This window comes from Panthera tigris, chromosome C1, assembly GCF_018350195.1.
Source record: "Panthera tigris isolate Pti1 chromosome C1, P.tigris_Pti1_mat1.1, whole genome shotgun sequence".
NCBI lineage: Eukaryota > Metazoa > Chordata > Mammalia > Carnivora > Felidae > Panthera > Panthera tigris.
This window is the reverse complement of record NC_056667.1, coordinates 8,542,147-8,549,459: the sequence shown is the minus strand read 5'-3', so window position 1 is coordinate 8,549,459 and position 7,313 is coordinate 8,542,147.

Here is a 7,313-nt window from a genome sequence, read left to right as displayed (position 1 = left end):
ACTGGCCTCTGAGGTGCCATTCTGGACATCAAGACAGGCACCCATGACCCCCACAGCCCCACGGCAGACTCAGGCCCGAACCTGGACACAGAGCTTGGGGGGTGGGACACAGGCTATGGTGGGTCAGGGCCATGTCCTTGCTTCGAGACACCACACCCCTATCAGTACTTCCCCCTTTTTTACAAGGTCATTCCCATGAGCACTTAAGCAGGCGGTTATTTCTTCCAACTTTATAAAACAGAAAGCAGGGGCGCCTGGGTGGCTCAGTCGGTTAAGCATCCAACTTCGGCTCAGGTCATGATCTGGTCCACGAGTTCAAGCCCCGCATCAGGCTCTGTGCTGACAGCTCGGAGCCTGGAGCCTGCTTCAGATACTCTGTCCCCCTCTCTCTGTGCCCCTTCCCCACTCGCGCTCTGCCTCTCTCTCAAAATGAAATAAATGTTAAAAAACAAAATTAAAAACAGAAAGCAAAACCCCCACCCCCACCCTTCTTGAGCCTCAGGTCCCAGGTCATCGCTCCCTCACACCACACCCAAGTCCCCCTATTTCTCTCCCATCTCCAACTGCTGGCCTCACTGCAATCGGCACCCCACCCCCACCTGCCCGAGGCTGCTTTCCTCCAGGTGATCCCCGAGACATCACACCCCTGGCCGGCCCTGGGTTCTCTTAAGGCAGCAGCAACAGCAGGACAGTGGTCACTCACTCATCTTCCTGGGACCCCTTGCTTCCCTGACTCCAGGGTGTTCCCCCCTGGGTATCGAACCAAACGCAAAGGGAGTCACTTATATCAAGAACAGAATGGAGACAGGTCAACGCAGGTGCATAAAGGACACTTAACCTAACCTTACAGGAACTCACAGCTCTTCTCAGAAATCAGCAGAGGTCACCAGCCAATCCCCCAACCACCAAGTCTGTTCACGCCTGTTCAAGTCTCTCTGGACGTCCTTGTCCCCCTGACTTAGCTACCCTGATCCAAATAAAAATGACCACTAGACAGCCAACCAGCTCTAAAAGCCAGATCACTTCTGTATTTATCCCATAAAAACCCTTTACGAGCAATCGGAACTCCTTGCTTCCTGAGCCCTGAGTTTCCTGCCTTGCAGGTTGAGAGCCTTGCAATTACTCAGGCTTCCTGCTTTTACTCAATATGCTGAGTTTGGCTTTTGACTGGGTTTCCTTTCCTCCCTCCTGCCTGCCAGCTCCTTCCCAGTCACCTCTGCTGGTTCCTCCTTTGCTGAGCTCTTGCCTTCAAGGCCCCACAGCAGGGTGCCTGTTACGTAAGTAAAGTTCTCTTGGAACACAGCCACATCTAGTGGTTTAATGGCTTGTCTCTGGCTGCTTTCTTGATACAGGCAGAGTAGTTGCAACAGAGACCTTATGGGCCTCAAAGCCTAAAGCATTTACTCTTAGGCCTTTACGAAAGTTTTCTGATCCCTGTCCTGCATCATCTGGCCCTCAGTTACCTTATCGGCCTCACCCCTAGACCCCCTTGCTCTCTCTGCTCCAAACACACCGGCCTCCTTGCTGTCCTTCAAAAATGCTGTGCATGTTGCCGCCCCAGGGCCTTTGCACTTGCTGTCCCCGCTGCCTAGAACTGTCTCTCCCTCTCTCCTTCAAGGCCTGCCTCAAACGCAGCAGTGAGCCCTTCCATGACTGTTCTCCCAGACTTTAGCACCCTCTCCACTCTGTCCTCTCTTTACCCTTCGTGGTTTTTCTCCATGACTTGCCACCACCTAACAGACTAAAGAAAGTATTGTTTGCTCCTATCCCTCCAGGGGTCTATGAGCCACTGTTATTTTTTTTTTTCCCCCTGCAGTATTTGCAGCACATGCAATAGTGCTGGGCACATAACAGGGGCTTCTACACCGTGTGAAACGAGCGACTGACCGTGGTAAACCTCATGCAGCTTTAGGAGACACCCTGTCATTTAACCCTAAGAACTAGAGATGAGGAAACTGGAACTTAAAGGGGCTCCGTGCCCGGCCCAAAGCCTATAGCTGGTCAGTGGCTGCAGAGGGGCCACGGATGGAGGAGGGGCTGATTCCAGGCGCATGCTCATAACCAAGACCACCTGCCCCCCACCTCTTTCCAAAGGAGATCTCAAACAGCTCAACCCACAGTATCCCTACCTTTAGTGTCCCCGCCCCGTGGCTGGGTTCATCTGTTCATCTGCGTGCTCCTCACTCCCACCCTCTGCTCCCTGGCTACCCACCCCCATCCCTGTCCAGTTAGGGACATCAGAGCCTCCCTCCTCTTCCCCCCAAAGAACCGGTGGTCAGTGCTCCTGGCCTCTGGGACCCGTCCTCCGGGCGTCTGTCTTCCTCAGGTCCTCCGCCTGGTCCGGTTTGAACCTGGAGGGGACCTCCCGCAAGGGCTAACGACCCAGGCGGGTAAGGTGCGGGACGTCAGAGAACTCGCGGAGCCTGGGGGCGCGCGGGCGGTTCCACGAGTCGCGAGCGTGGCCGCAGGTTCCCACGGCGTGGGCTACAGGGCACGAGCGGAGCGCGTGCTCCTCCGCCGGAGTCTCGGCTCCGCCCCTCATCCGGGGACTGAGATCCAGCCTCGTGGCGTCGTGCAAGTGGCTGGCGTGCGGAAGACGGGCCAAGCTGGCCGTGGCCGTGTACCGCTGGACCCGCCCGGAGTGCACCCTCCCCACTCCTCCAGTGCCCCGTGACGCCCGGTCCCACTGCCCTCTCGGCATTTTCCACCTGCGACCTTTGCCCATGCTGTTCCCTGGGAGTCCTGCCTTGCCTTTCCACCCTCAGTCCAGATTTCATGCTTTCTCCTCCCCGAGATGGGAGGGCAAAGAGCCCTCGGCCTCCGGGCAGGTGACCGGTGACTTACCTGGGTGCTGCAGTTGTGTGCCTGAGGCAAGTCCTTCGATTCTCTGACCCTCAAGCTTCCCATCTGCAAAAAGGGTGTGGTAAGGCCTCCTCTACCATCTCACAGGTTTGACGTGAGAACTTCATAAATAAATGCCAAAGAGCTTCTTAAAGTCTAAAGCAATTCTTAAAGGAGGGGGTATTTATTACTTCCTGAGTCGGTGTATCCGACATTTCCTCCTAAACCTGGTGGATGGAATCGTTTGTTATTTAGATCTTGGTGTTCTTTGATCTCAAGTAGTACTTTATGCCTTAAAGGCAAGTTGGTCTGATACTAATTTAGTAAAGTTTTTTTTAAATTATTTTTTAATGTGTATTTATTTTGGGGGGGGGGAGAGAGAGACAGAGTGTGAACAGGGGAGGGGCAGAGAGTGAGGGAGACACAGAATCCGAAGCAGGCTCCGGGCTTAGCACAGAGCTCGAGGCTCCGCCCAGAGCCGGACACGTGGGACACAAACCCTCCAACTGAGAGATCATGACCCAAGCCGAAGTCCGAAGTCTGACGCTTAACCAACTGAGCCCCCAGATGTCCCTAAAGTTTTTTTTTTTTTTTTTAAGATTTATTTTTAAGTAATCTCCGCACCCATCGTGGGGCTTGAACTCACAACCCTGAGATCAAGAGTCCTGTGCTCCACAGACTCAGCCAGCCAGGCTTTAACTTTTTTCATTCTTGTACTTTCAGCTTTCCTGTGTTCTTATATTTTAGGTGTGTCTTGTATTTATTTTTTTAATTTTTAAATTTTTAAATTTTTAATGTTTATTCTCGAGAGAGATAGTGACACACACACACACACACACACACGGAGTGTGAGCGGGGGAGGGGCAGAGAGAGAGGGAGACACAGAATGTGAAGCAGGCTCTAGGCTCTGAGCTGTCAGCACAGAGCCCGACGTGGGGCTTGAACTCACGAACTGTGAGAGCATGACCTGAGCCGAAGTCGGACGCTTAACCGACTGAGCCACCCAGGAGCCCCTAGGTGTGTCTTTTATAAACACAATAGAGCTGGAAGTTCCTGGAAAATCATGTACAAGGTATGATCATGATGTGTATCTATGAAAACATCTATTTTTGTGTTAGCTAGTGGTCAGACTTCATGTTTCTTTCTTCTCCTTTCTTGCCTTTTGAAGAGTTGCTCACATAGCAACAACAAAGGAGTTGATCAAGGCTTCCTTTTTCCTCCTTTTTTTCCCTCCAATGGTGTCTTGGAAATCACACATTCTACTTCTATTCTTTCAGTGGTTCTCCAAGACATTAATTTAACAAAGCCTAAAGTTAATCCAGTGTTTACTTTCCTTCCAGACAGAAAAGGTCTTTATTACACTTTGTCCCTGGTGAGCTCCTCCTGAAATATACCAGCATTTTTCTGAACACTAAGCCACATGTTTACTGTTTCCTTTGTGAATGGCAGATCTTCCTCATGGAAAAATGTCCTTCTACAAGAAGATTCTTTATACGTTTCTGTATCAAAGGTCTGTTTGTGATAAACCCTATTGTCATTTCTCTGAATAGGCCTTTATTTTTCTCGTTCCTGAAAGATAACTCCTAGTCCACAATTTCAGGTTTATGTTATTTTTCACATCACTTTGAACATATCGTTCCCTGTCTTCTGACTCCTTTTGATGCTGTTGAGACATCAATTGCCAGTGTAATTGTCATTTCTTTTAGGACAACATCGTTTCTACCTGGTTGCTTTTGGGATTTTTGTTTTTTAATTAAAACTTTTTTAGGGGCACCTGGGTGGCTCAGTCAGTTAAGCATCCGACTTCGGCTCAGATCATGATCTCACGGTCTGTGACTTTGAGCCCCGTGCTGGGCTCTGCACTGACAGCTTGGAGCCCGGAGCCTGCTTATGATTCTGCATCGCCCTCTCTCTCTGCCCCTCCCCTGCTCTCTCTCTCTCTCTCTCTCTCTCTCTCTCAAAAATAAATAAACATTAAAAAAATTGTCTTAGTGTTTATTTTTGAGAGAGAGAAAGAGAGAGGACGTGCACAGGCAGGGGAGGGGCAGAGAGAGAGAGGGAGACACAGAATCTGAAGCTGGCTCCAGGCTCTGTGCTGCCAGCACAGAGCCCAATGTGGGGCTCGAACTCATGAGCTGTGAGATCATGACCTGAGCCGAAGTCGGACGCTCAACCAACTGAGTCACCCAGGCGCCCTGATAATGTTTTATAATAACGGGTTGGCTCTGTCCATAGTCGCTAGACTAATAGGTATGAACGTAAGCCCTCAACTACCTGAAGAACTGGACCCACAGAGGTCTGCTGTTGCCAGAGGAAAACCTCTGTGTTCCTTCCTGACAATTTTTTCAAAACTTGTAGAAAGCACTCAATAAATGTTTAGAGGACTAATAATGAATCAATAAAGGAATGGGCGGTCAGACAGACTGGTGATGGGACTCACGACATGCTACCCCCAGAATACGGCATCTTGGATACCGTGGACATCTTGGCATCATGGACATCTTAACCTGAGCGTTTGAAAAAATGGCAGAAGCAGGAAAGTCACTCTGACCCCTCCCCCTGTCGTTTCCTGAAACAGGTCCCAAATCTACTACGTGAAAGTTACCCTTCCTGAACCAGGAGGAAAGAGGACATTCTTATCACCGGAGACAGGGAACGTATGGCCAAGAAATCTGTAGAAACCAACCTTTGTTAAACGGACCCTTATATCCCTAGACACTTCTTCACCACTCACTACCCCAGCCCACACCCCTTTGTCCTGTAGGTTCTTCACACATTTTTAAAAAATGTTTATTTATTTTTGACAGAGAGCAAGCGAGCGGGGGTGCAGAGGGAAGGGGCAGAAAGACAGGGAGACAGAGGATCCAAAGCAGGCTCTGTGCCAGAGACCCCCGCCCCCGACGTGGGGCTCGAACTCTGAACCTCGAGATCATGACCTGAGCCGAGGTAAGACGCTCAACCGACTGAGCCACCCAGGCGCCCCGCTCACACATTTGTTTCTTTGTGTGAAAGGTAGAAACGCTTCCTGCTGTTGTCACTTCAGGCCTTCCTTCTCTTGTGAAGGTTCTCGTAGACGTGTAAACGTCCCATAAAACGTACACGATTTCCCGGTTAATTTTGTCAGTTCACTTTTCAGACCCAGCCAGTGACCCTAAAAGGGTTGAGGAAAACTCTTTCCTTACCTCACTCCCTCCCTCTCTCTGAATAATTAAACGTGGCAACACAGGTAATGAGAAACACTGACGTGACACATTTTCAGACCTTACTAATCCATGAGTCAGGCACTATTATTATCCAACTTTTCAGATGAGGAAACTGAGTCACGGTGAGGTTAGGACACTGTCCTGTCTCTTATACAGCCAGTCACAGGGTGCAGTAGGGATTTGACCAAGCCTTGCTGGCTCTAGAGCTGTTTTGGAGGGAGGCTGGGAGAGTTGGAACTCCTAGGCTGTTCTGGAGACTCGTCCCCCGGGCCCAAAGCAAGGGCCCCGCATGTATGGCTGGCTCTGGTCTAGTTTGGGCCAATCGAAGACCTCGATCTCTCCCAGGAGGAGGAGGGCTCGTCTCTGGCTCCCTCATCTGGAAGGCTCAGCGTTGTGTAAGCAAGAAATACAGGATTTGGGAACTAGACCAGTGGCTTCAGCCCTCCTTAGCCAGAGACCAGAGGCAGGAGGAAATCTGCTTCCTGGGGTGGGCACTTTCCAAAACATACCCCTGAGCTGCCCTGTGGGGAAAGGCAGTCTCTTGCATGCTGTCTTTTTTATTTTAATTTTTTTAATGTTTATTTTACTTTGAGAGAGAGAGAGAGAGAGAGCAGGGGAGGGTTGGAGAGAGAGGGAGACAGAATCGGAAGCAGGCTCCAGGCTCCGGGCTGTCAGCACAGAGCTCGACACGGGGCTCGAACCCACCAACAGCGAGATCCTGACCTGAGCGGAAGTCAGACGCTTTACGGACTGAACCCCGCCCCGGGCACCCCTTCCATGGGGTCTTTCAACCCCACATGCCTGGTAACAGGGGCCTTGAGGCTGGAACACTTCCTTACCAAGAGATAAAGAGCCCACCCCACACAGCCCGTGCTGACCTTGTCACCTCGAGCGGGAATATCTTTCCCAGTTTCAGGCCCAAGGTGAGCTCTTTTGTTCTGCTTACGGGTGCGTGTCATAGGGCAGCCGGCCAAGCCCCACTGCTAGATCTGTCCTCTCCCTCTCCTCCCTCTCGGGGAGGGGAGCGTCCTGCCACTGTGGCAGGAAGGCGGGGAGAGCGAGCCACTGGCCCCGTGCCAGTTACTGGGAGAGGCCTGCTGGCCACGGGGGACTGCCGCCAACCGCCAAAACTCATCTTGCTGCCTCCTCGGCGTGAGCAAAGCATGATTCATCCAGTGCTGGACTGCATCCCTTTCCCAGGTGCCTCTGGCCACAGGGTGCAGCGGGCAGAGCTGTCTGATGTCCTCCCTGAAACTGATACCCGGTGCG